Consider the following 9,153-nt stretch of genomic DNA (forward strand, 5'->3'; position numbering starts at 1 on the left):
AATTCTTAGTGCGTAAGCATTAAAGAATTCTAAGTTTGGTGTCTTGCATGTTTTCTTTGCATTAAAAATTTTTCAAAAATATGTTCTTGATGTTCATCATGACATTCAAAGTGTTCTTGGTGTTCATCTTGACATTCATAGCATTCTTGCATGCATTCATTGTTTTGATCTAAAAATTTCATGCATTGCATATTTTTCATGTTTTCATAAAAATTCAAAAAATCAAAAAAAAAAATATCTTTCCCTTTTTCTCTCATCAAATTCGAAAATTGAGTTGACTTTTTCAAAAAATTTTTAAAAATCAAAGTTGTTTCTTATGAGTCAAATCAAATTTTCAATTTGAAAATCTTATCTTTTTCAAAATCTTTTTCAAAAATCAAATCTTTTTCAAATTTCTTAGTTATTTTCGAAAATTCCAAAAATCTTTTTCAAAAATCTTTTTCTTATTTTTATATAAAATTTTCGAAAATAACTAATCAATTAATGTTTTGATTCAAAAATTTGAAGTTTGTTACTTGCTTGTTAAGAAAGATTCAAACTTTAAGTTCTAGAATCATATCTTGTGATTTCTTATGAATCAAGTCATTAATTGTGATTTTAAAAATCAAATCTTTTTCAAAACTAATCCTATCATATCTTTTCAAAATATCTTCTTATCTTATCTTGTTCAAAAATATCTTTTCAAAATATCTTCTCTAACTTCCTAACTTCCTATCTTTTCAAAATTTGTTTCAACTAACTAACTAACTTTTTGTTTGTTTCTTATCTTTTTCAAAACCACCTAACTAACTCTCTCTCTCTCAATTTCGAAAATATCTCTCCCCTTTTTCAAAATTTCTTTTTAATTAACTAATTATTTTTATTTTTAATTTTATTTCAAAAAAAAAATTTCGAAAAAGACTAACAAATTTTCAAAAACCAATTTTCAAAAATCACTAACTCCTTTTCAAAATAATTTTCGAAAATTATACCTCTCCCATCCTATTCTATTTATTCATTCATATCCTAACATCTCATCTCACATTCCAATCCTCACAGTTGTGTTTCTTCCTTTACATCACATTCTTTATCTCCCCCTCTTTTCTTCCACTCACACAGGGATCCCTATACTGTGGGATAAAGGATCTCTATTATTATTATCATTTTTCTGGCCATTCTTCCTTGTCTTATGAGCAGGAGCAAGGATAAGAACATTCTTGTGGAAGCAAATCCAGAACCTGAAAGGACTCTGAAGAGAAAATTAAGAGAAGCTAAAATACAACAATCCAGAGATAACCTTTCAGAAATTTTCGAACAGGCAGAGGAGATGGCAGCCGAAAATAATAATAATGTAAGGAAGATGCTTGGTGACTTCACTGCACCTAATTCCAATTTACATGGAAGAAGCATCTCCATTCCTGCCATTGGAGCAAACAACTTTGAGCTGAAACCTCAATTTGTTTCTCTAATGCAGCAGAACTGCAAGTTTCATGGACTTCCATCTGAAGATCCTTTTCAGTTCTTAACTGAATTCTTGCAGATATGTGATACTGTTAAGACTAATGGAATAGATCCTGAAGTCTACAGGCTCATGCTTTTCCCTTTTGCTGTAAGAGACAGAGCTAGATTATGGTTGGATTCTCAACCCAAAGATAGCCTGAACTCTTGGGATAAGCTGGTCACGGCTTTCTTAGCCAAGTACTTTCCTCCTCAAAAGCTGAGCAAGCTTAGAGCTGATGTTCAAACCTTCAGACAGAAGGAAAGTGAATCTCTCTATGAAGCTTGGGAAAGATACAAACAGTTGACCAAAAAGTGTCCTTCTGACATGCTTTCAGAATGGACCATCCTGGATATATTCTATGATGGTCTATCTGAGCTATCTAAGATGTCATTGGATACCTCTGCAGGTGGATCCATTCACCTAAAGAAAACGCCTGCAGAAGCTCAAGAACTCATTGACATGGTTGCTAATAACCAGTTCATGTACACTTCTGAAAGGAATCCTGTAAGCAATGGGACGCCTATGAAGAAGGGAGTTCTTGAGGTTGATACTCTGAATGCCATATTGGCTCAGAATAAAATATTGACTCAGCAAGTCAATATGATCTCTCAGAGTCTGCATGGAATGCAAGCTGCATCCAACAGTACTCAAGAGGCATCTTCTGAAGAAGAAGCCTATGATCCTGAGAACCCTGCAATAGCAGAGGTAAATTACTTAGGTGAACCTTATGGAAACACCTATAACTCAACATGGAGAAATCATCCAAATTTCTCATGGAAGGATCAAAAGCCCCAACAAGGCTTTAATAATGGTGGAAGAAACAGGTTTAGCAATAGCAAGCCTTTTCCATCATCAACTCAGCAACAGACAGAGAACCCTGAACAAAATGCTTCTAATTTAGCAAATCTAGTCTCTGATCTTTCTAAGGCCACTGTAAGTTTCATGAATGAAACAAGGTCTTCCATTAGAAATCTGGAAGCACAAGTGGGCCAGCTGAGTAAAAGGATCACTGAAATCCCTCCTAGTACTCTCCCAAGCAATACAGAAGAGAACCCAAAAGGAGAGTGCAAGGCCATTGACATAAGTGCCATGGCCGAACCTGTGAGGAGAGGAGAGGACGTGAATCCCAAGGAGGAAGACCTCCTGGGACGTCCAGTGATCAATAAGGAGCTTCCCTCTGGGGAACCAAAGGACTCTGAGGCTCATCTAGAGACCATAGAGATTCCATTGAACCTCCTTATGCCCTTCATGAGCTCTGATGAGTATTCCTCTTCTGAAGAGAATGAGGATGTCACTAAAGAGCAAACGGCCAAGTTTCTTGGTGCAATCATGATGCTGAATGCCAAATTGTTTGGCATTGATGCTTGGGAAGTTGAACCTCCCTTGTTCATCAATGAACTAAGTGATCTGGATCAACTGACATTGCCTCAGAAGAGACAGGATCCTGGAAAGTTCATAATACCCTGTACCATAGGCACCATGATCTTTAAGGCTCTGTGTGACCTTGGTTCAGGAATAAACCTCATGCCCCTCTCTGTAATAGAGAAACTGGGAATCTATGGGGTGCAAGCTGCTAAAATCTCACTAGAGATGGCAGACAGCTCAAGAAGACAGGCTTATGGACACGTAGAAGATGTATTGGTAAAAGTTGAGGGCCTTTACATCCCTGCTGATTTCATAGTCCTGGATACTGGAAAGGAAGAGGATGAATCCATCATCCTAGGAAGACCTTTCCTGGCCACAGCAAGAGCTGTGATTGATGTTGACAGAGGTGAAATAGTCCTTCAATGGAATGAGAACTCCCTTGTATTCAAAACTCAAGGATCTCCCTCTGCAACCATGGAGAGGAAGCATGAAAAGCTTCTCTCCAAGCAGAGTCAACCAGAGCCCCCACAGTCAAACTCTAAGTTTGGTGTTGGGAGGCGACAACCAAACTCTAAGTTTGGTGTTGAACTCCCATATCCAAACTCTAAGTTTGGTGTTGGAGAGTCTCAACAAAGCTCTGCACATCTGTGAGGCTCCATGAGAGCCCACTGTCAAGCTATTGACATTAAAGAAGCGCTTGTTGGGAGGCAACCCAATGTTTATCTAATTCTTATTTTTATTGTTTTTCATGTTTTCTTAGGTTCATGATCATGTGGAGTCACAAAATAAACAAAAAAAAATCAAAAACGGAATAAAAAAAACAGCAGAAGAAAAATCACACCCTGGAGGAGCATCTGTCTGGCGTTCAAACGCCAGAACAGAGCATAGTTCTGGCGCTGAACGCCCAGAATGGGAGCATCCTGGCGCTGAACGCCTAGAACAAGCATGGTTCTGGCGTTCAACGCCAGAAATGGCAGCAAATGGGCGTTGAACGCCCAAAATGGGCACCAACCTGGCGCTGAACGCCCAGAGTTGTGTGCAAGGGCATTTTACATGCCTAAATTGGTGCAGGGATGTAAATGCCTTGACACCTCAAGATCTGTGGACCTCACAGGATCACCTCAGGATCTGTGGACCCCACAGGATCCCCACCTACCTCCACTCACTCTCTTCTCTCTTCTCAATCATCCTCTATTCCCAATAAACACTCTTCCCTATTAACTCTTTACCACTCACATCCAAACACCCACTTTTCTTCAAAATTCAACATCTCTTTCCCACCCAATCCCACCCATATGGCCGAATACACATCTCCCTCCATCTCCTCCATATCTGCTTCTTATTCTTCTATTCTTTCTTCTTTTTCTCGAGGGCGAGCAACATTCTAAGTTTGGTGTGGTAAAAAGCATAGCTTTTTTGTTTTTTCCATAACCATTGATGGCACCTAAGGCCAGAGAAGCCTCTAGAAAGAGGAAAGGGAAGACAAAAGCTTCCATCAAGGGTCTATAGCTCAGTGGTAGAACATTTGACTGCAAATCAAGAGATCCCTGAGATACCTCAGGGGATACATTTTCTCCCACACAATTATTGGAAGCAACTAAGGGTGGAACATCAAGAGCACTCCATCATCCTTCATGAAATCAGAGAAGATCTAAAAGCAATGAAGGAGGAGCAGCAAAGACAAGGAAGAGACATAGAAGAGCTCAAGGACATCACCAAGGTGGACTCATTCCTTGTTCTTACTTTCTCTGTTCTTTCGTTTTCTATATGCTTATCTGTGTTTGTGTCTTCATTACATGATCATTAGTAGTTAGTAACTCTGTCTTAAAGATATGAATGTCCTATGAATCCATCACCTCTCTTAAATGAAAAATGTTTTAATTCAAAAGAACAAGAAGTACATGAGTTTCGAATTTATCTTTGAACTCAGTTTAATTATATTGATGTGGTGACAATGCTTTTTGTTTTCTGAATGTATGCTTGAACAGTGCATATGTCTTTTGAAGTTGTTGTTTAAAAATGTTAAATATGTTGGCTCTTGAAAGAATGATGACTAGGAGACATGTTATTTGATAATCTGAAAAATCATAAAAATGATTCTTGAAGCAAGAAAAAGCAGCAAAGAACAAAGCTTGCAGAAAAAAAAAATAGGCGAAAAAAAATGTAGAAGAAAAAAAAAATAGAAATAAAAAGAAAAAGCAAGCAGAAAAAGCCAATAACCCTTAAAACCAAAAGGCAAGGGCAAATAAAAAGGATCCCAAGGCTTTGAGCATCAGTGGATAGGAGGGCCTAAAGGAATAAAATCCTGGTCTAAGCGGCTAAACCAAGCTGTCCCTAACCATGTGCTTGTGGCGTGTAGGTGTCAAGTGAAAACTTGAGACTGAGCGGTTAAAGTCAAGGTCCAAAGCAAAAGAAGAGTGTGCTTAAGAACCCTGGACACCTCTAATTGGGGACTTTAGCAAAGCTGAGTCACAATCTGAAAAGGTTCACCCAATTATGTGTCTGTGGCATTTATGTATCCGGTGGTAATACTGGAAAACAAAGTGCTTAGGGCCACGGCCAAGACTCATAAAATAGCTGTGTTCAAGAATCATCATACTGAACTAGGAGAATCAATAACACTATCTGAACTCTGAGTTCCTATAGATGCCAATCATTCTGAACCTCAATGGATAAAGTGAGATGCCAAAACTATTCAAGAGGCAAAAAGCTATAAGTCCCGCTCATATGATTGAAGCTATGTTTCATTGATAGTTTGGAATTTATAGTATATTCTATTCTTTTTATCCTATTTTGATTTTCAGTTGCTTGGGGACAAGCAACAATTTAAGTTTGGTGTTGTGATGAGCGGATAATTTATACGCTTTTTGGCATTGTTTTTAGTATATTTTTAGTAGAATCTAGTTACTTTTAGGGATGTTTTTAATAGATTTTATGTTAAATTCATATTTTTGGACTTTACTATGAGTTTGTGTGTTTTTCTGTGATTTCAGGTATTTTCTGACTGAAATTGAGGGACTTGAGCAAAAATCAGATTCAGAGGTTGAAGAAGGACTGCTGATGCTGTTGGATTCTGACCTCCCTGCACTCAAAGTGTATTTTCTGGAGCTACAGAACTTGAAATGGCGCGCTTCCAATTGCGTTGGAAAGTAGACATCCAGGGCTTTCCAGAAATATATAATAGTCCATACTTTGGCCAAGAATTGACGACGTAAACTGGCGTTCAACGCCAGCCTTCTGCCCAAATCTGGCGTCTAGCGCCAGAAAAGGATCCAAAACCAGAGTTGAACGCCCAAACTGGCACAGAAACTGGCGTTCAACTCCACAAATGGCCTCTGCACGTGCAACACTTAAGCTCAGCCCAAACACACACCAAGTGGGCCCCGGAAGTGGATTTATACATCAAATACTTACTCATGTAAACCCTAGTAGCTAGTTTATTATAAATAGGACCTCTTACTATTGTATTAGGCATCTTTGGACGCCTGGTTCTTAGATCAGAGGGGCTGGCCTCTCGGCCATGCCTGGACCTTCACTTATGTATTTTCATACGGTAGAGTTTCTACACTCCATAGATTAAGGTGTGGAGCTCTGCTGTTCCTCAAAGATTAATGCAAAGTGCTACTGTTTTCTATTCAATTCTTCTTATTTCGCTTCTAAGATATCCATTCGCACCCAAGAACGTGATGAAGGTGATGATTATGTGTGACGCTCATCATCCTTCCCCCTTATGAACGCGTGCCTGACAAACACTTCTGTTCTACATGAATTAAGCTAGAATGAGTATCTCTTAGATCTCCTAACCAGAATCTTCGTGGCGTAAGCTAGAATGATGGCGGCATTCAAGAGAATCCGGAAGGTCTAAACCTTGTCTGTGGTATTCTGAGTAGGATTCAATGATTGAATGACTGTGACGAGCTTCAAACTCGCGAGTGCTGGCCGTTAGTGACAGACGCAAAAGGAGGGTGAATCCTATTCCAGCATGATCGAGAACCGACAGATGAATAGCCGTGCCGTGACAGGGTGCGTGAGCATATGATTCACTGAGAGGAGGGGATGTATCCACTGACAATGGTGATGCCCTTGCATACAGCCAGCCATGGAAAGGAGTAAGACTGATTGAATGAAGATAGCAGGAAAGCAGAGGTTCAGAGGAACGAAAAGCATCTCCATTCGCTTATCTGAAATCCCTGCCAATGAATCTACATAAGTATCTCTATCCCTTTTATTGTTTATTTTAATCTAATAAAGTATCATGTTTAAATCCGCCTGACTGAGATTTACAAGGTGACCATAGCTTGCTTCAAGCCAACAATCTCTGTGGGATCGACCCTTACTCGCGTAAGGTTTATTACTTGGACGACCCAGTACACTTGCTGGTTAGTTGAACGGAGTTGTGTCCACACATAGTAAAGAGCCATAATAATGATTCCATACAATAACAAAGAGTACTACATTAATGTGATCACAATTTCGTCCACCAAACTTCCAAACAAGTTTTAACATAATTTTTTTTTTAATTTAAATTAGTGAAATTATTCAAAAATAGAGTCCTAAAAAGAAATTTATTACTTTAACCAAGTAGTAACTAAATGCACAAAATCAAATAAACATGCAATCAAATATGTAAATGCAACAATGAACAAATAAAGAAAATAAGAGTATTGGTGTTGAAAAGAAGGTAACTAACCCCTGGAAGTCGGTATCGACCTCCCCACACTTAAAGATTGTACCGTCCTCGGTGCATGCTAAGATGTCCAAGTGGATGGGTTGTTCCAACTGATGCTTTTCTTCAAGGATTGTGCAGATGGACTTGTTTGTCTCCCCTTTAAGAAGTTTCTCCTTTTTTTTCGTCTTCGGTGGCCAGCCTGAAAGAAGAGAAAAAGAAGAATAGTAACCCAGAAATAAAGATAAGAAAATAAATGAAGTATGGGTGGATTAATGCCAAATGATAAGGGTCTCATTTACATAGAAGCTTCAACATGTGCGTGAGAAAACAATAGAAGTACATGGCAAATCAAGAATGCAAAAATTTACAAAAGTAGGGAAGAGAGTGTGGGTAAGGAGAGATAATATCAATTCATGTCAATGTAAAAGTAATACAGGTATAAAAGATTGGCATTGATATAAATAATATTACCTATCCAGAATAAAACAAGTCACTAAGCACCCAAAATAATTCAAGAGAAGATGCAACAGTTAAATAAGAAAATTAACACCAAAGGAAAAATAATGAATTTAGAAAAAAAATAAAAATATGCACAAAATTAAGATGCAATGAATGAAATATGCAAATAAATTAAGTAAAATAGAATGAAGGTGAAAAGGAATGAGAAGTGAAAGAAATAAAGTGAGAAAGAAAGAAGAAAAAATAGAAGAAATTAGGATTAGAGAAGAAAAGATAAGATAATTGGCGCTGATCTGGATAAGTTGTGCGGTGCAGGCGACGCGGACGCGTGAGTGACGCGGTCGCGTGGTGCGCGATAAGGTCAGGTGACGCGGACGCGTGGGTCATGCGATCGCGTGGCATGATTTGTGCGATTAGCGCGAGTGCAGCCTCGCGTTCGCGCAACTCTCTGTTCGAAACTCTTTTGCCAAATTTTGGGTGACGCGGTCGCGTGGTTGGCGCGAACGCGTCAATGGCCATTTTCTTAAAATGACGTGGCCGCATGGGGCACGCGGTCGCGTGGTAGGGCTTGGGCTTCCAGCATGATTCCAGCCCAATTCCAGCTCAACTTTCGGCCATACACCTTTTTACGTTGATTTACAGGGCCACGCGGTCGCGTGGAGGACGCGGACGCGTGGGAGGCTCTTTTGCCACAAGACGCGGTCGCGTCAGCAACGCGGTCGCGTGGGGTCAAATTATGCTAAAGGCGCGCCTCCAGCCACGCTTTCGCGTGACTCTCTGTTCACTTTTCTTTTCCTCCAAACGCACTGGTGACGCGGACGCGTCAGCGACGCTGCCGCGTCACGTGCGTGTTTTTTTTTTAATGTAGTATGCAGAATGAAATGCTAATATGAATGTTACGCAAAACTCCAGGTTCAATACAATAAAATAAAATAAAACTCGAAAACAAACAAAACGAAATAAAATGAGAATTAAAATTGAAAAGGAACGACCATACCGTGGTGGGTTGTCTCCCACCTAGCACTTTTAGTTAAAGTCCTTAAGTTGGACATTTGGTGAACTCCTTGTTATGGTGGCTTGTGCTTGAACTCATCCAGGAATCTCCACCAATGTTTGTAATTCCAATGGCCTCCGGGATCCCAAATCTTGTTGCTATACCCGTCTTCAAGTGGATTATCAT

The sequence above is a fragment of the Arachis ipaensis genome, chromosome B7 (assembly GCF_059453495.1).
Source record: "Arachis ipaensis isolate K30076 ecotype BB chromosome B7, ASM5945349v1, whole genome shotgun sequence".
Classification (NCBI taxonomy): Eukaryota; Viridiplantae; Streptophyta; class Magnoliopsida; order Fabales; family Fabaceae; genus Arachis; species Arachis ipaensis.